The sequence below is a fragment of the Nicotiana tomentosiformis genome, chromosome 3 (genome assembly GCF_000390325.3).
Source record: "Nicotiana tomentosiformis chromosome 3, ASM39032v3, whole genome shotgun sequence".
NCBI classification, from domain to species: domain Eukaryota; kingdom Viridiplantae; phylum Streptophyta; class Magnoliopsida; order Solanales; family Solanaceae; genus Nicotiana; species Nicotiana tomentosiformis.
In genome coordinates this window covers 40,649,711-40,672,920 of record NC_090814.1, presented here as the reverse complement: position 1 = coordinate 40,672,920, position 23,210 = coordinate 40,649,711, and positions in this window count along the sequence as shown.

Genomic DNA, 23,210 nt, shown 5'->3' with positions numbered 1-23,210 from the left:
CATGTGGATTCACCTCAGACAATAAGTGAATAGGCATGCTTTTTAGTACATGTGAGATCAAAACTGCCCTTCCCCCTATGGATAATAATTTACCCTTCCAGGATTGTAGTCTTTGTTGCACTTTTAAAATTATATCCTTATAGAACCCCTTCTACCTTCTACTATAAGATATTGGACAGTCTAAGTAAGTGAAAGGGAAGGAGTGCCTCTGAAATTTAGTGATAAGATGCACAGTATTGACTTCATCTGTAGGAGCCTTTTTTTGCATATAAAATATTGATTTCTACTTGTTAACCTTCTGACATGATGCTGCTTCATACTCCTCCAATACATTCATAATCATCTGAATTTCCCCATAATGGGAAGAGCTAAAGATGATTGTATCATCAGCATAAGAGAGATAGTTTATATTCTGGCTCCATTTTGGCATTCCAAACCCTATAAAGTTGGGATTGTCAAACAATGCATCCAAAGCTCTACCAAGCACTTCTGCAGCCAGTATAAACAATGTGGGAGATAAAGGATCCCTTTGATTTACACCGCTTGATAATTTAAAGAAGCCATTTGCCTTTCCATTTAGAAATAGTGAATACTAATTGTTTGATACTAATCTGAAGATCATGTCAACAAACACCTCATCAAATCCCATCTGCCTTAATACTTTAGTCAATAATATCCATGAGACCCTATCATAGGCCTTGGCCATGTCCAATTTGATCACCATATTGGATGGTTTGCCTCTCATCCTTATATCAGTCAATATCTCTTGTGTTAAGAGAAAGTTCTCCACTATACTCCTGGCGACAACTTTCTTATCATGTCAATCCGATACGCTACCAACAACTCAACAAAATATGAGATATAAACTCCACGTAGGTAAATCCATCTTGACAACCAAATCATAAAATGATAATTGTCACGACCCGGACCCCACCCCTGGGACCGTGATGGCGCCTAACATTTTACTTACTAGGCAAACTAACGTTAGCTATGTAACTTAACCAGTTTTAACAATTCAAATCAAAACATTAATAATAATAAACTGTAATAATCTGAAATAGATTAAGAAAATCCCAAATGACGAAATCTAAACATATCCTAGAATCTGGAGTCATGAATACATGAGCAACTAGAATACTACAAATTTTGTCTGAAATAAAGTACAACTATTTGATACTAAGTAAACAGTAAAAGTGGATAAAGAAGGGGACTCCAGGTATGCAGACGTTGTGCAGCTATACCTCAAGTGTTCAAAGCCACTAAATCTGAGCAATCTCGGTAAGCGCTACCGGGACCAATACCGGTATATGCACAAGAAGTATAAAAGTGTAGCATGAGTACAACCAAACCCATGTACTCTATAAGTGCCGAGCCTAACCTCGACGAAGTAGTGACAAGGCCAGGGCAAGCCACTTACAATTAACATGTACAAAATAATAATAACAGAAATAGAAATAAAGAAATAAACTCATATAAACGAACCCAAAGGGCAACTACTAGAGAGCCCCAAAATAACAAAGTCTCAAGTCTCATATCAAAATATCGAGGATAACTCTACAATCTCAAACAATTAGAACATATCGAATTCGTTGCGGCGCGCAACCCGATCCCACCATATCATCATCTGTTCATATCATAATCCGTCCTTATTCCTTCATATCATTTAAATAATATTCAATACTGTTGCGGCGCGCAACCCGATCCCCAAACAATTTTAAATCATTAACATAAACAACTCAACAACCACAGAATAACTGGAGAATATCCAACATCTCGAAATCTCAAACTTTACCAATTCATCAGTACATAACAATTAAACGGCTTACATAAGCGGAGCAACATATAGAGTGCATCAAATAATATAAATAAAACAATAAAAATAGGTAAAACACGTAACAACTAAAATATACAGTTAAGGCAAGTAGAAACAGGAAGCAAATAAGCAGAATTCGTGTGGGAAATGAACAAATTAAGGCAAGTAACAATTAAATATCAAGTAACATGTATAGAATAGATGTCAAGTAAAAACATGTAATATTTAAGGAATATAACAAGAAATAACATGAAATAAATGAAGAAATGAAATATATATCCCAATCCCCCATGCTAAATCCCATGACGGCGCATATATGAGTTCCTTGTGATGTCATTTGGGCTGACCGATTCCCCAGCAGCCTTTATGCATCTGATGAATAGTCTATTCCGACCATATCTTGATTCATTCTTCATTGTGTTTATTGACGACATCTTGGTGTACTCCCACAGCCGGGAAGATCATGAGCATCACCTGAGGGTCGTGCTTCAGACCTTGAGAGAGTGGAAGTTGTATGCAAAATTCTCAAAGTGTGAATTCTAGCTTTATTCGATGGCGTTTTGGGGTTATGTAGTGTCAAGTGGGGGGATCAAGGTAGATCCGAAAAAGATTGAAGCAGTTCAGAGTTGGCCCCGACTGTATTCAGCTACTGAGATTCGGAGCTTCCTTGGTTTGGTTGGGTATTATCGCTGTTTCGCAGAAGGTTTCTCATCTATTGCTACACCTATGACCAGAATGACCCACAATGGTGCTCCTTTCATATGGTCCGAGGAGTGTGAGGCGAAATTTAAAAAGCTCAAGACTTCTTTGACTACAGCTCCGGTGTTGGTGTTGCCTACGGGTTCGGGGTCTTATACTGTGTATTGTGATGCTTCACGTGTTAGCCTTGGCGCGGTTTTGATGCAAGACGGTAGGGTGATTGCCTATGCGTCTCGGTTATTAAAGACCCATGAGAAGAATTATCTGCTCCACGACTTGGCATTGGCTGCTATTGTTCATGCCTTGAATATTTGGTAGCACTATATGTACGGTGTCCCTTGTGAGGTCTTTATCGACCACTGAAATCTACAACATCTGTTCAAACAAAAAGATCTTAACTTGTGGAAGCAGAGATGGTTAGAGTTGCTTAATGACTATGATATCACCATTCTATATCATCCCGGAAAGGCCAATGTGGCGGTCGATGTCTTGAGTCGAAAGGTGGAGAGCTTGTTCAATTTAGCATTATCTACCGGTAGCATAGAGACAACTAGCCATGGATGATCAGGCCTTGGCCAACCAGTTTGTTAGATTGGATTTTTTGGAGCCTAGTCGAGTTCTTGCTTGCATAGTTTCTCGGTCTTCTTTATATGATCTCATCAGAGAGCTTCAATATGATGACCCCCATTTGCTTGTACTTAAGGACATGGTTCAGCACGATGATGCCAAGAAGGTTTTTATCGGAGATGACAGTGTGTTGCGGATGCAGGTCCGGTTATGTGTGCCAAATATGGATGGGTTGTGTGAGTGGATTCTTTTGGAGGCCCATAGTTCGCGGTACTAGATATTTGAGATAGCACTATTGGTGGAGGATAATGTAGAAAGACATAGTGGAGTATGTAGCTCGGTGCCTAAATTATCAGCAAGTGAAGTATGAGCATCAGAGGCCGGGCGGTATGCTTCATAGACTCGAGATTCCCCAATGGAAATAGGAGCGTGTTACCATGGATTTCATTGTTGGGCTCCCACGAACTCAGAAGAAATTTGATGCGGTATGGGTGATTATGGACAGGTTGACCAAGTCGGCTGGTAGTGACTACATATTCTTCAGAGCAGCTAGCTCAAATATATATCCACGAGATTGTCCGACTTCATGGCGTGCCGGTGTCCATCATATTTGAGCGGGGTACGTAGTTCACATCATGTTTCTGGAGAGTTGTACAGCGTGAGCTAGGAAGACAGGTTAAGTTGAGTACAACATTTCACCCCGAGATGGACGGACAGTCTGAGCGCACTATTCAGATATTGGAGGATATGCTTCGTGCCTGCGTCATGGATATCGGGGGTTCTTGGGATCAGTTCTTGTTGCTTGCGGAGTTTGCCTACAACAACATCTACCAATCGAGTATTTAGATGGCTCCTTATGAGGCCTATATGGGACATAGTGTCGTTCCCCAATTAGTTGGTTTGATCCAGGAGAGGCTAAGTTATTAGGCACGAATTTGGTTTGAGATGCCTTGGAGAAGGTAAAGTTGATCCAGGATTGGCTTCGTACAGCCCAATCTGGACAGAAGAGTTATGCAGATCGGAAGGTTCATGATATTGAATTCATGGTTGGAGATCAAGTCATGCTCTGGGTTTCACCCATGAAGGGTGTGACGAGGTTTGGGAATAAGGGCAAGTTGAGCCCTAGGTATACCTCACCTTTTGAGATCCTTGAGAGGATTGGTGAGGTGCCCTACAAGCTTGCATTGCCACTTAGTTTGTCTGCGGTTCATCCAGTGTTCCATGTTTCTCTACTCCAAAATTATTGTGGTGATCCGTCTCATACTTTAAACTTCAGCACAATCTAATTGGATGAGGATTTGACTTATATTGAGGGGTCGGTGGCTATCTTGCAGAGACAGGTCCCAAAGTTGAGATCAAAGAACATTGCTTTGGTCAAGGTTCAATTGAAGGGTCATCTGGTCGAGGAGGAGACCGAGCATGATATACGAAGTCGTAATCCTCATTTATTCACCACTTTAGGTATGTCCTTATGCACGTTCGAGGACGAACGTTCTTTTTAAAGGGGGAGAATGTAACGACCTGACCGGTCATTTTGTGTAGTTGCACCCTGTATCCCCTTTTTATGCTTCACACATGTGTGTTTTTGATTTTATGGGTTGCAGAGTTGGTTAGTTTTGTTCTAGGAAGCTTTCAGGTTGATTCAGACCCTTTGATTCTGGACTTAGAAGCCAAAGTTAGAAATGTTGATCAAACTTTGACTTTCATAAAAATGATCCCGAAACAGTGTTTTGATGTCTCTGATAGCTTCGCATCATGATTTCGAACTTGGTTTCGGAAGTCCGTACATTGATTTGTGTTGTTTCACCGAAATTTGCAATTTGAAGTTGAAATGTTTGATTATAGGATGACTTTTAGCTATTGAGCTCGGAATTTGATTTTGGGACTTGGAATAGATCCTTTATGCTATTTAGAACTGGTCTGTAAAATTTGATATCATTTGGAGTTGAATTGATAGGATTCAAACGTCTTGTTGCAATTCTAGAAGTTCTTGAAATTTAGAAACTTATGCATTTTAGCATTCCGTTAGTAGTTTTAGATGTTTTTTTGTGATTTGATCGCGCGAGCGAGTTCGTATGATGTTTTTAGACTTGTGCGGATGTTTGGTTTGGAGACCCCGAGGGCTCGGGTGAGTTTTGGACATGTATCAAAATGGATTTGAATGGAAAATGAATTGTTGGTGTTGTTGGTGCTCAGTTATCGCAATTGCGAAGGTGATAGTGGGGGCACAGATGTCGCAATTGCGACTTCCCCTTTGCATTTGCGAAGTAAGCAGAGTTTTGACTTGGTTCGCATTTGCAAACATTTGTTCGCTTTTGCGAGATTTCCAGTTTCGCAATTACAATGATGAATGAGGCTGTCAGGGTTCGCAAATGCGATCCCTGTTCCGCAATTGTGAGGGTTCACAAATGTGAACCCTGTGTCGCAATTGCGACAACTGCAGCTGGTACAAAGGGTTGGGAGACGACATTTTTCAACACATTCTCTCATTTTAGAACTCTAGACTCGGTAGGAGGTGATTTGGAGAGGGGATTTTCAACTACAAACTTTGGGTAAGTGATTCTAATCTATTTCCAATCATATTCCATCAATATATCTTAGATTTTAACATCAAAATCATGTGAATCAAAGTGAAATATTTTGAAACTTTGTCAAGTTTTTGAAAAATAAGAATTTGAGTTTTGAGAGTCGATTTGGACTCAAATATTGAAACTAATCACATATATGAACTCTTGGGGTCATGGTAAGTCGGAATCTACCATTGGACCCAAGTTTTGACCGGGCGAGCCTCGAGTTGACTTTTGTTGATATTTTGTGAAAAATGTAATGATTATAGCTTTATCTATTGTAATTTATTTCCCTTGCATTGTTTGATGATATTAAGTCGATTTTGATTAGATTTGAGCCGTGTGGAGGCGAAGTTTAGGGGAAAAGCTATTTTCGAGGGTTGAATTTGCCTAGTTGAGGTAAGTGTCTTGCCTAATTTTGTGTGGGATAACTACCCCTTAGGATTTGAGATTGATTGTGTCATTTGTGCTATGTGAAAGTCGCGTACGCAAGGTGACTAGTGGGTACACGGGTTGTATGTGGTAATTGATCCATTTAAGCTGCTTAGACTCTTTTCATGCTTTAATTGAATGGTCATATCGTGTACTAAATTCACACAGTCAATCTATTCTTACTTGTGTTAGCCTATCCTTGCATGCCTTAAATGACTTTGTTAACACACTTCTACATCCTACTTGATAATTTGCTCTTATGCTTTAGTTGAACTTGTTGCCTCTTTTATTATTACACGTTTGTCTCTTTCATTGTTGATTATCATTATTTGAAGTCATTGTTACAAGTTATATCTTTCATTGCTATTATTCTTATTTGAAGTCATGTTATCTCTTCCATTATGAGTTATTTGTATTTATTTTCGTGGTTACACATTATCTTTCTCATTGTTGAGTTATTGGTGTTGAATTTGTGAAAGCCATATCACATTGAGGCGAAGTTGTTAATTGTTGGGATATCCTTCTTGTTGAGAATTTTACATTCATTGTTATTGTTGACATTCTTGTACATATTGTGATGGAGCCATGGGCTATTGTTGTGGAAACGTTGATATTATTGATTGTTGGCAAGTTGTGACCTATGGGCACTTGTGCAAGTTGTTATTGTGATGTGATATTGACGCGCATGTGGCGGTACAAGGCTAGGGATTAATGTGCATGCGGCGGCATAAGATGGGACTTATGTGCATGTTGCTTAAGGGAATTACGTGAAGCCACGGGGCGTCATAAGGTGGGCTAAAGTGCGTGTAGCTATTTCGGGAAAAATATTTTCAAAACTATTTAAATGTAAGGCTCATGCGGCGGTATAAGGCATGATTGTAATTTAAATTGAGAAATGTGAATACGAGACGGTACCTCGTTTTTTGATTCTTGATATATATGAGGCGGTACCTCGGTTGTGATTCTTATTGTACACGAGGCAGTAACTCGTTGTGATTCTTGTTGTTTATCTCGTGTTGTAAACAATTATTTGGTGGGAACATTTGTTGTTGTTTTTGTTCTACCTTGCTCCATCAGTTATTGTCTCTATATGAACATTGTGGTTGTTTTCAATTTCTTCTCTTATGTTATCACTATGCTTATAATCCGTTCATTAGTCTATGCTATTAACATTTTTCATATTACTTATTGCCCCGCTTTCCATTTTCTTGTTATTATGTTTTCTTTCTGTTTATTTTATCCTAGTAGGTGTCTAGACCTATCCTCGTCACTACTCTACTAAGGTTAGGGTTGATACTTACTGGATAACATTGTGGTGTACTTATACTACGCTTCTGCACATGTTTTGTGCAGATCCGGGTATGTATGCCCGTGCCAAACACTAAAGTTTATTTGAGTAGCTACTTTTGAAGATTTCAAGGTATACCTTCTCTGTGTCTGCACGCCTCGGAGTCCCCTTCTGTTTTATACATTCCGCAGTTTCTTTCTTGTTTCAAAAAGTATTGTAGTTCGAGACTAGTATTACTATCTTGTAGAGCTTATGACTCAGCTCCACCAGGTTTTGGTGAAAATGTTGGGTATTATACTATTGAGTTATTATTATAGTTTGAAGGTTTTATTTGAAGTCTTAGTAGTATTTCTGCTATTTCTCTACGCATGTTAGGCTTACCTGGTTGTAGAGACTAGGTTCCATCACGACATCATATGGAGGGAAATTGGATTTGTGACAAGCCCGCGAAACTTTGTTGAGTTAGAGAGATTCAATTATGATAGCTTGGTTATGTGCAAATGGGTTTCGAAGAGTTCTCGATGGTTACGACCATGGCTTGAGACTGATGTCTTCTATGGGTATGGAAGTTTTTTTGTGTATTGCAATGGTCTCTCCTGAATTAAGTTAAGTGGAAGGTCTCTCACTGATGGAGTTTTTATCATACTTGTGATTCAGAGTTGATAATGAGATTCTTGTATTTTCAAATGATAGCATAATAGATACGGTGCGCCGTGTGGGTTTGAGATTGCATGGACAAGATTGCGGTTCAATTTTAAAACGAAGGTCATAAGTTCTAGACATCATTGGAGATTTCAGATGTTTAAGAGTCTGCTAGTACTACCTTGTAACGCCGGAGGAGGTGTGTGTTGTAGAAGAGGCATTGTGTATTGATTTGCGGATGCTTGACTAGTATTACAGGTTGGTGACTATTGATGTTCAGGTTTTGCTACATGTCATAGAAGATTTATAGGAGTATTTCTCACGAGTTGATTGTGTATGCATGATATGGAAGTTATTTAGATGGAACAATTAAAGATCAGATATGTAGATTCCTTTATTCTTGAGGTTTAGAGATTTAATATTCTCAGAGGCAGACTATTCCTTGGTTGCGGCTGTGAAGGTGAGTTGAGGGTTAGACAGTCGATTTTATGTGTTATGGATAAGTCATTGTGGACTTTGTGGAATGTTATTTTTACCTATTTTGGGATGATCTAAATTGATTTAGGGGCCCATTGATAGGGCCGATGAGAATGTGTATTCTACATCTGATCGGGTTTATTTACCTAGCACAGAAATTGCTAGGGGTATGTCATCGGCTAGAATTGATCTTATTCATGCCCTGATATGTTCCGTGTGTTACTCTCTTGTGTTACGACGGGTTATGAGACTATTTAGCTATTCACACGTTTGATGTGGTTCAGTTTAGGCCTTCTTGAGACGTCGAATTACTTATAACACCTTTGTCATGCTTTTCTTGTATGGTATACTGTGTTATCCATCTTCCCATGGTTATGGTCATGCACTTCACGTACTTGTTGTTGATATACACATGTTTATTGGGTATGAGCATTTGGACTCGACGAGTATCCTTATATGGATTGCTATTTTGGATCGGGTTATGCACTACATCAGAGCTTTTTTGGGATATGATTCTTTGTGCTCATTCCGCGTGTTTTGCTTCTCACTTGTCGGATGGAATCATAGCATTTTTCTTTTTTGGTTGTATCTGTTGTTGGATAGTTCTCTTATTTTGTTCTCTTTCCAATTTGGTTATATTTGAGTTGTTGCTTATTGGGTACACGTATTGTGTCGTATGTGGCTCTAGGTGGCATTTGGTGTGGCCTACTGATCAAGCAGCTTGTACTAGGTGAGATGAGGTTAATGGATCCGGAATTAGTGCAATCAGATTTGGGTGATGTATGTTTGAAAAAGAATTTCATTTGTCAGCCTAGAATTTGACGATTGATTTGCTGGGTGGTGATGATTTTCTACATGTTTCTTTCATCATTAGTAGTGTTGTGAAGGTTTGGAACAATGTTTTATTTGATATAAGGTATACTATCGGTACCGGGTTTGGCAATGAGTAGTTATTGTGGTCGAAAGTTATTGCTATGAGTACATGAGTTGTGTGGTACATCGTGTGGTTTGATCGTGGTAGTATATTACCAACTTGATGTAGCTTGATGAGATTGATACAACGTATATACGCAAGAATTGGATCTTGGAGGGAGTTCCAGATAATGGAATTTGGTTCTAAGGATTTTATGTAAGGTTAAAGGAAGAATCCTCAGTTAGGATTGTGTTGACGAGCTTACATGGATTGAGGTGATGTGACATCACCCACGATGATGTGTATGTCGAGTCATACAGTAATTGGATGTGTGTCTAAGTGGGGGAGAATGTAATGTCCCGAACAGTGGTTTTGAGTTCTAGAATTTGGTTCTGTGATTTCAGACTTCGAGTGGCTTCATACGATGTATTATGATTTGTGTGCATGGTTAGTTTTAATTTTCAAGTGGTTCGGGATGGATTTGATAGAGTGATTCTCAATTTGGAAGCTTTAAATTGGAAGAGTTGATCAAGATTTGACTTTTGAGTAAATGACCTAGGATTGGTGATTTGATGATTCTGGTAGGTTTGTATTATAATTTTGAACTTGGGCGTATTTTCATATTTGAATTTGGATGCTCCTAGAAGGTTTTGGCTCTAATTGTCGAATGTTGGCAATTTGAAAAATTGGAGAGTTCATAGGTTTGACCGAGAGTTGACTTCGGTATTATTGGACTACTATTGTGGTTTTGGGACCTTTTATATGCTCGTTTAGTTGATTGGAAATTTTGTGCAAAGTTTGGTTGTGATCCAGAATGTTTAGGTGTGATTCAGAAGCAGTCGGCGAAGTTTAAAAATTTGAAAGTTAAGAGAAGGATTTTTATCTTTGATTCTCAGTTGATGTTAATTGGGGTTTTTCGAGCCTTTAGATAAGTTTGGACGATGTATAAGGACTTGTTGGTATGATTGGACAGGGTAATGAGGGGCACAAGCGAGTTTTGGAGTTGTCTCAGACCATTTATAGGCCTTTTTTAGTTGTTGATTTTTGCTACATGTGTATAAATCATGATCACGAAGCTCTGGGCCACTTGTGGTAAGAGTAAATTGCAGTTTTGGTCTTGTGAATCGCGATCGCGGAGGTTTTGTTTGCGATCGCACAGAAGAAATTTCTACTGTCACTGGGCTAAATTCAGGAGCTTATATCTTGCAATGCATAGAGAATTTGGAGATATTCCAAAAATTAATATTTTATACCTTTGTGTCTAGTCTTCAAAAAAATTGAACCATTTATCATTTTGAACATTGTACTGAGTCTTATTGGTAATTATACTAGAGGCTGTCATAAGAGAGTTGAGCAAGTTTATTTAGGTTTGTTCATTGCGATCATGAAGCTTCTTGGCAGCGATCGCGAAGGGTAAAATCATGTTGGACATTTTGTGAACTGTGATCGCGAGGCTGACAACCGTGATCGCGAAGAAGGATGACTGGCAGGGCTTTAAAACATCTAATTTTGGGATTTTGAGTTTATTTTACTCACTTTTTGAATTCTTGAAGCACAAGTGTAACGACCCGACCAGTCATTTTGAGTATTTTAGCCTCATTTCAACTATTTGATGCTTTACTTATGTGTATTTGTCGTTACGTGATTTGCCAGGGTGGTTGGTTTGATTTTAGGAATGTTTTGGAGTGAATTGGGACACTTAGTCTCAAGGTTGGAAGCGTAAGTTGTTGAGTTAACTGAAGTTTGACTTTTGTGTAAACGAAACCCAAATGGTATTTTGATGGTTTCGATAGCTTTGTATGGTGAATTTAGACTTAGGCAAATGTCGGAATTTGGATTTGGAGGGTTCTAGGTTGTTTTGGCTTGAATTGGCAAAAGTTGGAAGGTTGATAGATTTAACCGAGAGTTGACTTTGTTGATATCGGGTTGGTATTGCGGCTCTGAGAGCATGAATAGGTTTGTTGTGTCCTTTGTGACTTGCATGAAAAATTTGAGGTCATTCCGAGTTATTTTGATATGGTTCGGCACGTGTTTTGAAAGTTGAAAGTTCATTAGTTTCTTAGGCTCGAATTAGGGTGTGATTCATAGTTTTGGTGTTCTTTTGTGTGATTTTAGGCCTCGAGTAAATCCGTGTTATGTTTTGGGATTGGTTGGTGTGATTGGACGGGGTCCCAAGGGCCTTGTGTATGTTTCGGATGGGTTTCGGGTCATTTCACCATGTTTTGAATTGTTGTTTCTGATGTCTAGTGTTCTCTTCATTGCGATCGCGACAAAGAGGTCGCGTTTACGGGGGCAATTGGATGGAGGATGAGTTTGTTCAACCCGTTCGCGGAGGGGAGGTCGCGTTCCCCGAGCTTGAGAAGGCACTGACCTTCGCGATTGTGATGTGGAAGACGCGTTCGTGTAGAAGAAGGGGCTGGTGGGGTTGCGAGTGGTGCATCGCGTTCACGAGCATGGGCTCGTGTTCGCGTAAGAGTTTTCTAAAGCAGTGTTTGGCTGTGCTTTGCGATCGCGAAGTTGGTTCCACGATCACGAAGGGTATACCTGGGAAGACCCTCTGCGATCTCGGATTTGGGCGATTTTGGAGGGGATTTTCACGATTTGGATTAGGTTAAGTGTTTTTGGCTCAGATTTGTTAATTATTAATGATTCCAACCTTGTTTTTAGCATTTAATTGGTGAATCTTGGTGATGAAATTGGGGATATTAATAAGAACTTATCTAAGCATAAATTGATGATTTGAGGATTGATTTGAGGCCAAATTTGGATGAAACACATATATTTGGACTCGTATTAGAATGAGTGTTTCAAATTTGTGTGTTTGGTCGGTTTTCGGGGTGCAAGCCCGATGTTGACTTTTTGGGTTGACTTTGCATAATGGATTCAAGATCTTAGCTTTATTAGTTGGAATTGTTTCCTATGTCTCTTATTGATGATATTAAGTTATTTTGGCTAGATTTGAGTCAATTTGAGGTTGATTCACGTGGGATTTTATTAGAGGATTGATTTGGCTTGTTTGAGGTAAGTATCTTACCTAAACTTTGTTGAGGCACTAGTTTCCTGAGTTATTTGTGATAGCTACGTGCTATGGGTGGCACACATATATGTGTTCACTGGGTTATTATTCATGCTCGGGGTAGTGCTTAGGCTATGATATGCCTTGAGTGTATTTCTAGGCTTCATGTTGTGATGTTTCTCCTATTTGTACTCCTTTTGGTGAGCTATTTGTGCCATGTTTTAGGTCATATAGAGGTTATTCTCTTGATTAAACCTTATAATTTCTATTTTTGTGATGTATATACTTGATTTGAGCTTTGATAGCACATTTTGCACATGCATACACTTTAGCATGTCACTTATACCAGTATAGGAATATAAAACTTGATGTTCATATATCATGTACATGTATTCCTATCTATTTGCCTATGGGTGATGTGGTATGGACTGGTAGCACATGATCACGCCTTGCGGATTGTGTTATGGAGACTGTGACCATGCCAGGCGGATTGTGATATTGAGCATGTGACCATGCCGGGCGGATTATGATATTAAGCATGTGACCATGCAGGGCGGATTATGATTATTGCACGTGACTACACCTTGTAGTGTGTGGATATGGATCCATCACCCTAGGGTCACCCTCTCATGTGCCTTCTTGATGGTGTACATGCAGTTTGAGAAAAATTGATCAGCGCTTTGGTTCGGTTATTGAGGTAGTGAGGAAAGTCTGGCCAGTGTTTAATTTGTTTATTGCAATTCCCTTGGTTGTTTACCTGATTTGTTGCATATCTCCTTTATACGTTGGATCATTGATTGAGCAGAGTACGTTTAGTCATTGTGCAAAGTGGATTTTATCTGTGATTCATGACTTGATCATTTTATTATTCTGTACTTGTTGGAATTTATGAATTGTACAGGTGATTAGCGAGTATCATTTGTAATTCTTGTTTCTATTTCCTCGCTGAAGTTAGTTATGATACTTGCTAAGTACATGGGGTCGGTTGTATTCATACTACACTCTGCACTTAATTGTCCAGATCTAGGTGTTGGACCGAGCCATCCAGTGACTGAGACTTGTTGCGGAGTTAGCTTTGGAGAGACGAGGTAGAACTGTATCTCGACCGCAGTCTTGGCGTCTCTTTTTATTTTGTACTATTGACTTTCATTCAGAAAGTATTGTTGTTTGGTATGTTAGACTTGTATTTTTGGGAAATGTTTACCTAACCCTATTTTAATAAAAAGGCATCATGGGTTATTTTAGAAGGCTTCAGCTGTTATTTTAGAGAGAGGAGAGTTATCTAGAGAGAGGTAGGAGCTCCAACATTTCCCCTATTCAAATTCTTGTTCAATCTTGAAGATTCAAGGAAGCTACTCATAAGGTCATCAACTAACTGGATAAGACATCGCCTCTATGATTTCATGCAAGCTTTGAAGGGGTTTAAGTGTGATTTTATAGTGATGGGGCTTATGGGCCGGTGATCGGAAGCCATAAGCCCTCAAACTCGAATGTTGGTGTATGTGAGGTCTAAGAAGTGTGATTCTTGAAGTTTGGATTAGATGTTTGGGCATGCATGTGCCAATAAAGGTTAAGAGGTGTTGTAGGACTACGCAAATTGATTTCTTGTTGTTGAAATTGGTTTTGGAGAGAGGGAATTCAATTATTGAACCCTGTAGTCAATTTTGCACTTAGTATTTGATGAAATGCCAATAATGGCTACGTCTATGAACGTTTCCCTAATAATTGTTCAATTTGGTTATGTTTCTATTGATTGAAGTTGCTAAGAGTAGGGGGAACATTGTAGTAATTCTAAGGAAAGATCCATCGAGGTATGTTGGCTATCCTCCTTCTATAGAATCGAAATCCATGAGTTCATTGTAAGTTCCAAATGTGGTTTGTTCAAGCCCTATTCTTATTGTTCCGAATTGCTTCAAACGATTGATTTATCCGAATGCTTATTTACTCAAATCATGCTTCAATTGCCCCTATTGTATTACTCTCCTTTGGGAAAAATGTTTCAAATATGGTTATTAAATCTAATGCTTATGATTTGAATTCATGTTTCAATTGCAAATTAGTATGCTCACCTTATAGAAGAAATTCCATGTGTTTAAGGCACTTATCATTCATGTATTTAAATTCATGATTTCCAAAACGTTCTACATATTGATGTTCTATGATGATCTTTTAAAGTAAAGAAATAAGAGTATGAATATGAAATGCGACCATCGTGCCAAGAATGAAGATTATCATGTATGGCCAAGCATGCCAATGGAATCAAATATTTAACGAAATACTATGAGATGAAAATATTTCTTTTATATAGAAAAATATATTTGGGAGTATCGTTAGGTCACCGAGGAAAGTTGGGTTATAAATGCCCATGCTCCAAACTACACGTGCCGGTGTAGGAAATGGTTGAGGGATAAATTCCTGTTATGATATGTTGAGATTATTCCCCTTGATTAGGATGAATGGATAGTTAGCAAAGACCATGTCGACCCACATGACATTTTGATAAGACGGCCTAACCGATCCGGCAGAGATCGGACACCATGCCCCACACATGGTGGTATCGTGCTTCCATGTCAGCCCTCATACATTGGGGCGAGCCATCTTAGCCGATCGGGCAGGGATCGGACTCCATGCCATGTGCATTGTGGTGTGTCGATACTAAGGATCTCCTAACTTAAGATATTAATGCTTACTTGAAGGTTTACTTTGTTTAACTTGACATGTAAATAAGTATTGATCTTCTTACTGTTTCCATGAGAGGGTATTTAACTTTGCATACTAGTACTATTCCATATGTATTAACTCCCATTTTGCTAGAGGCACTGCATCTTTAATAAATGCAGGTGGTTCCTCAGCAGGCGGCACTGATCGTTGATATCATCATACCCTCTACTCAGATGATTTGGTGAGCCCTACTCTACATCGGGCCTCATGTCATTTTGACTCTTGTACATAGTATTTTGAGGTATAGCGGGGGCCTTGTCACCGACACATCTATATTTGTACTCATGCTCACTTAGAGGCTCTGTAGACATGTTGTGGGTTGTATTTTGATTGGGGAAACAAACTAAATATGTTGTAGTTGTCCGACATGTTTTCACTTTTAAACTATAGACTTATAATGTTTTGGTAATTATCAGTGAAGCTCCTTAAGTAGCGAAGTATGATGTTGAACTCATTCATTATCTCACTATCTATCTCTTGTAATTCATCTCAAATTGTTCATGGGAAAGGTTTGATGGTAGGCACTAAGTAGGCTTGCTTGACTGGGGTAACTAGGTTGGGCGTCGGTCTCTCTCCCCAAGGTCGGGGCGTGATAGTTATGTGTCGACGCTAATGTTTATGTTAATTAGCCTTAGACTTGTATTATTTCTGTTAATTCAGTATCTATATTTCATTTTGTTATGCTTGGATTGCCTAGAAAGTGCGTTATGCACCATCACGGTTGGTTAGTGGTTTTGGGTCGTGATAAGTTAGTATCATAGCCCTAGGTTCATAGGTTCTACGAGACATGAGCAAGTTTAGTAAAGGCTTGCGGATCGGTATGGAGACGTTTGTACTTATCTTCAAGAGGCTACCGAACTGTTAGAAAATTTCACCTTCTTCCATTCTTGTCGTGCGGATTTGTTATTTTTAAAGTTTGAACCTTTACTCTTCTATTTTCTCACAGATGGTGAGGGCACATTATGCTAGATCGGACGGACAGAGACCAGTACCACCATTAAGGGCCGCGAGAGGCCAGTGCTGAGGTAGGACTCGCACTGCAGCCAGAGCAGCACTTGTGGAGACACCAGGTGCTCCAGTGGAGGAGCAAGTTCCAAATACTATTGAGCCGATAGGACCAGCTTAGACACTAGCGGTACCTATTATTATACCTGTTCATTAGGAGGTTTTGGCTCAGATCTTGAGTGTGTGTATGAGCTTGGCTTAGGCAATCACGATACCAATTGCACCAGCTACCTCACAGGCTAGGGGAGGAGCCCAGACTCCTGCCGCCCATACACCGGAGCAGCCAGGTGTTGTTCCTCGGGCCGCGATTGATCCATCTATTTCCGATGAGGAGCAGAAGAGGTTGGAGTGATTGAAGAGGCTTGATCCTCCTAAGTTCAGTGGATGCGAGTCACGGGATGCTCAAGCTTTTCTAGAGCGGTGTCACCAAAGTTTTCGTACAGCGGGTATTGTGGACACTAGTGGAGTTGCCTTTATTTATTTTCAGCTAATGGGGCAGCCTACAGATGGTGGTAGACCTATGAGTCAGGCAGGCTAACTGACACAGCACTACTCACATGGCATCAGTTCTCAGTTCTCTTCTTAGAGTTTGTCCCACAGACTCGCCGAAAGGAGTTGCGCAGGGAATTTGAGCAGCTACGCCAGGGGGATATGACTGTGACCAGATACGAGATGAGGATTGCATATTAGGCAGTCCATGCAATATGGTTGGTTTCCACTGAGAGGGAGAAGATCAGGAGGTTCATTGATGTCCATAACTATGGTTATAATTTGTCTCAAGAGGCCGAGACGTATTTGACCAGGTGGTTGAGATTGATAGGCGCTTGGAGCATGTTCGCTTTGAGCGAGAGGAGCGGGAGGGTAAGAGTCCCCACGATTTATGTGCTTTTAGTGGTGCCTCATTTAAAGACCAGTCTTATCACAACAGAGGTCATCCTTTTAGGCCCGCTCAGGCAGCTCGTCATATTCCTCGTGGTTCTTCAGTTAGCCACGGTTCATACAGTGCTTGACCAGTTCGGTCATCATTCAGTACACTACCGGCACAAAGTTCTTACCATGCTCCATATGCTCAAGGTTCCACAGGCAGTTATTCGTGTTATCAAGGACAATAGCCTTATAGGAGGGGTTGCTACGAGTGTGGAGACTTGAGTCATCTTAAGAGAGATTGCCCTTAACTTCTAAGTAGAGTTCCACCGCAGTTCATGCAGTCTATGATATCAACACCATCTGCTACATCACCCGCATAGCTAGCTAGGGGGCTCAGTCAGTTCAAGGTAACCCTAAAGGGGGATGTCAGGCGGTGGTCAGGCTCGTTGCTATGAATTTCCTACCAAACTAGAGGTAGTTGCTTCCGACGTTGTGATCACATGTATTGTTTCTGTGTGCCATAGAGATTCTTCAGTATTATTTTACCATGGTTCCACTTATTCTTATGTGTCATCATACTTTGCTCGTTATTTGGATATGCCTCGTGACTCTTTATATATGCTTGTTCATGTGTCTACACTAGTGGGTGATTCTATTATGGTGGACCGTGTATATTGGTCTTGTGTGGTGACCATTGGAGGTTTCGAGACTAGAGTTGATCTTTTATTGCTCAGTATGGTAGATTTTGATGTGATTAGGGCATGCAGTTATTATTGCCATATCACTCTATTCTTGAATATCACACTAAGACCGTGACGTTGGTGATTCCGGGGTTGCCTAGGTTGGAGTGGAGAGTTTCTTTTGGTCACACTCCCAGTAAAGTGACTTCATGCTTGAAGGCTCAATGGATGGTCGAGAAGGGGTTCTTGGCATATTTGGCCTTTGTGAGACATGTTAGTGCAGATACTCCTACTATTGAGTTAGTTCTAGTAGTAAGGGAGTTTCCATATGTGTTTCCTATAGACTTACTGGGCATGAAACCCAATAGGGATGTTGACTTTGGTATAGACTTGGTGTCGGGAACCCAACACATCTCCATTCCATCGTATCACGTGGCACCAGTAGAGTTGAAGGAGTTGAAGGAACAGTTAAAGGAGTTGCTTGATAAGGGTTTCATCAAGCCTAGTTTGTCACCTTGGGGTGAACCGGTATTATTTGTGAAGAAGAAAGATTCTTCTATGAGGGTGTGCATTGACTACAGACAGTTGAACAAGGTTACTATCAAGAACAAGTACCCACTACCGCGTATTGATGATTTGTTCGATCAGCTTCAGGGTGCAAGGGTATTCTCAAATATTTAATTGAGATCGAAGTACCATCAGTTGAAGATTCGGGCTTCATATATTCCGAAGACGGCTTTCAGGACATGCTATGTCATTCTGAGTTTCTAGTGATGTCTTTTGGGATAACCAATGTCATAGTAGCTTTTATGCACTTGATGAACAACGTATTTTATCCCTATCTTGATTCTTCATCGTAGTTTTAATTCATGATATATTGGTATACTCTCGTAGCCGGGAGGATCATGAGCAACATTTGAGGATCGTGCTCCAGACTTTGAGGGAGAAGTAGTTATATGCTAAATTCTCCAAGTGCGAGTTTTGGCTAGACTTGGTGGCATTCTTGGGCCATGTAGTGTCCAGTGAGGGGATTAAGGTGGATCCGAAGAAGATTGAGGTAGTTTGGAGTTGGCCCAGACCATCTTCTGCTACTGATATCCAGATTTTCCTTGGGTTGGCTGGGTATTATCGCTGTTTTGTGGAGGGGTTTTCATCTATAATGGCTTCATTGACTAGATTGACCCATAAGGGTGCCCCATTCAGGTGGTCTAATGAGTGTGAGTAGAGCTTTCAAAAGCTCAAGACCGCCTTGACTACAATTCCAGTTCTGGTTTGACCTTCGGGATAGGGTTCCTACACAGTCTATTCTGTTGCTTAATGAATTGGCATTGGGTGTGTGTTGATATAGAAGGTTAGAGTTATTGCTTATGCTTCATGTCAGTTGAAACCCCATAAAAGGAACTAACCAGTACATGATTTGGAGTTAGCAACCATTGTTCATGCGCTCAATATTTGGAGGCATTATCTTAACGGTGTGTCTTGTGAGGTGTTCACAGATCACAGGAATCTCTAACACTTATTCAAGCAAAAGGATCTAAAGTTGAGGCAACGGAGGTGGTTAGAGCTACTAAAGGACTATGATATCACCATTCTTTATCACCCGAGGAAGGCGAATGTGGTGGCTAATTCTTTGAGAACGAAGACTGAGAGCATGGGGAGTCTTGCTTATATTCTAGTTGGGGAGAGATATTTAGCATTGGATGTTCAGGATTTCGTTAATCGATTCGTGAAGTTTGATATTTCGGAGTCCAGTAGAGTCCTTGCTTGTGTTGTATCACGGTCGTCCTTGTTGCGCATCAAGGCACGTCAGTATTATGATCCCCGCTTATTTGTCCTGAGGGACATGGTACATCATGGTGATGCTAAGGAGGTTACTATTGGAGATGGTGGGGTATTGAGGTTGCAGGGTCAGATCTGTGTTGCAAATGTGGATGGATTGCGAGTTGATCCTTGAAGAGGCACATAGTTTTCGGTATTCCATTCATCTGGGGGCCGCGACAACGTATCAAGATTTGAGGCAGCACTATTGGTGGTGGAGGATGAAGAAGGATATTGTGGAGCATGTTGCTTGGTGTTTGAATTGTCAGCAGGTGAAGTATGAGCATCGGAGACCTGGTGGTTTGCTTCAGTGGCTTGACATCTCGGAGTGGAAGTGGGAGCATATCACTATGGATTTTGTAGTTGGGCTTCCACGGACCATGAGAAGATTTGATGTAGCGTGGGTCATTGTGGACAGACTAACCAAGTCTGCACACTTCATTCCAGTCATGACTACCTATTCTTCTAAGCAGTTGGCTCGGATTTATCTTTGGGATATTGTTTGCCTTCATGGTGTTCCTGTGTCTATTATAACAAATTGAGGCATGCAATTTACATTGCATTATTGGAGAGCAGTGTAGCATGAGTTGGGCACAAAGGATGAGCTAAGTACGACATTTCATCCCTGGACGAACAGGTAGAGCGAATTATTCAGATTTTGGAGGACATGTTACGTGCATGTGGCATTGATTTCGGAGGTTCATGGGATCAATTTTTTCTGTTAGCAGAATTTGCCTACAACAACAACTATCAGTCGAGTATCCAGATTGCTCCTTATGAGGCCCTATATGGGAGTCATTGTCGTTCTACAATTGGTTGGTTTGATCCTGAGAAAGCTAGGTTGTTGGGCACTGATTTGGTCCGTGATGCTTTGGTGAAGGTGAAGGTGATTAAGGAGCGACTTCGTACAACACAGTCCAAGTAGAAGAGCTATGCTAATAGGAAGGCTCGTGATGTTGCATATATGGTGGATGAGAAGGTTTTACTCACATTTTTTCCCATGAAGGGTGTGATGAGGTTTGGAAGAAAGGTCAAGTTGAGCCTTCTATATAATGGTCCTTTTAAGATGCTTGAGAGAGTTGGAGAGGTGGCCTACAGACTTACCTTTCCCCCTAGTCTATCGGAAGTTCACCCAGTGTTTCATATTTCTATGCTCCAAAAGTATTATGGGGATCCGTCATATATTTTGGACTTCAGCACGGTGTAGTTGGATGAGGATTTGACTTATGATGTGGAGCCGGTGGCTATTTTGGACTGGCAGGTTCAGAACTTGAGATCGAAAAATATAGCATCGGTGAAGGTTCACTGGAGAGGTCAACCAGTTGAGGAGGCTACTTGGGAGATCGATCAGGAGATACAAAGAAATTTGCTTACCTTTTTGAGACTCCAGGTATGATTCTAGACGCATTCGAGGATGAATGCTTGTTAAAGAGGGGGAGAATATAACGACCCGGACAGTCGTTTCGAGTATTTTTGCCCCGTTTCCCCTATTTGATGCTTTACTTATGTGTATTTATGGTTACGCGATTTGCCAGGGTGGCTGGTTTGGTTTCAGAGATATTTTGAAGTGAATTGGGACACTTAGTCCCAGGGTTGGAAACTTAAGTCATAATAGTTGACCGGAGTTTGACTTTTTTGTAGACAACCCGACAATGGTATTTCGATGGTTCTGATAGCTTTCTATAGTGATTTTGTACTTTGGTGTGTATCCGGATTTGGGTTTGGAGCGTTCTACGTTGTTTTGGCTTGAATTGTGAAAGTTGAAGGTTTGGAAGGTTGATAGATTTGACCTAGAGTTGACTTTGTTGATATTAGGTTCGGATTGCGGCTCCAAGAGTATGAAGAGTTCCTTTGTGTCATTTGGGACTTGCATGCAAAATTTGAGGTCATTTAAAGTTGTTTATATGTGGTTCAACATGAAATATGGAAGTTGAAAATTCATTAGTTTCTTAGGCTTGAATTGGGGTGCGATTCATATGTTTGATGTTGTTTTGTGTGATTTGAGGCCTCGAGTAAGTTTGTGTTATGTTTTGGGATTGGTTGGTGTGATTGGACGGGGTTCCGGGGGCCTCGGATGTGTTTAGGATGGGTTTCAAGCCATTTCACCATGTTTTGAATTATTGAATCTGATGTCTAGTATTCTCTTGATCGCGTTCGCGGAGGGAAATATTTTGGCATATGAGTTTGTTCATCGCATTTGCGGAGGGGAGATCGCATTTGTGGGGCTTTAGAAGGTAGTGGCTTCGCGATCATGATGTGGAGGACGCGTTCGCATAGAAGGAGGGGCTGGTGGGGACGCCAGTCTTTTAACCTTTGCAATCGTGAGTGGAGCATTGTTTTCACGTAGGTTCAGCAGTGATTTGCATCGTGTTCACGACCATGGGCTCGCGTTCGTGTAAGGCTTTTCTGAGATAGTTTTTGGTTGTGCTTCATGATCATGATGTTGGTGCCACGATCGTGAAGGGTTTGCCTGGGCAGACTATGAGTACTCTATTTTCGAGGGTTTTAGTCATTTAATATATTTTAAGTTATAGAGCTCGGATTTGGGCGATTTTGGAGGGGATTTTCGCGATTCGTATTGGGGTAAGTTTTTTTGACTCAGATTTGGTCATGATTCCAACCTTGTTTATAGCATTTAATTGGTGAATCTTAGTGATGAAATTGGGGATTTTAGTAAAAACGTTTCTAAGCATAAATTGTTGATTTGAGGGTCGATTTGAGATCGAATTTTGATGAAACACATATATTTGGACTCGTATTGGATGGGTGTTTGGAATTTGTGAGTTTGGTCGGGTTCCGTAGTACGAGCCCGAGGTTGACTTTTTTGTTGACTTTGCATAATAGATTCAAGAACTTAACTTTATCATTTCAAATTATTTCTTATGGCTCTTATTGATGATATTATGTTATTTTGGCTACATTCAAGTCATCCGGAGGTTGATTCACGTGGGAAGGGATTATTAAAAGATTGATTTGGCTTGCTTGAGGTAAGTATCTTACCTAAACTTGGTTGAGGCACTAGTTGCTTGAATTATTTATGATAGTTACGTGCTATGGGTGGCGCAAATGTGTGGGGTTTAGCCCATGTACATGCACTAGGTTATTATTCATGCTCGAGATAGTGCTTAGGCTATGATATGCCTTGAGTTGATTGCTAGCATTCATGCTGTGATGTCTCTCCTATTTGTACCCCTTTTTTGAGCTATTTGTACCATATTGAGGTTACATAATGGTTAATCTCCTGGATGTACCTGATAATTGCTTTTTTGTGATGTATTTACCTAATTTGAGCTATGATAGCACACTTTGCACTTGAATACACTTTCGCATGTCACTTATACCGGTCCGAGTGTATCAATTTGATGTCCATCTATCATGTACATTTATTCATGTATATTACCCCTAGGTGATATGGATTGAACTGGTAGCATGTGATCACACCAGGAGGATTGTGATATTGAGCCTGTGATCATACGAGACAGATTGTGATATTGAGCATGTGACCATGCCGAGCCAATTATGATTATTGCATGTGACTATGTCGTGCAGCGTGTGGATATAGATCCATCCCCCTAGGGTCACCCTTTTATGTGCCTTGTTGATGATGTACACGTGGTTTGAGGAAAATTGATCAGTGGTTTGGTTCGTTACTGAGGTAGTGAGGAAAGTCTGGCTAGTGTTTGATTTGGTGATTGCATTTCATCT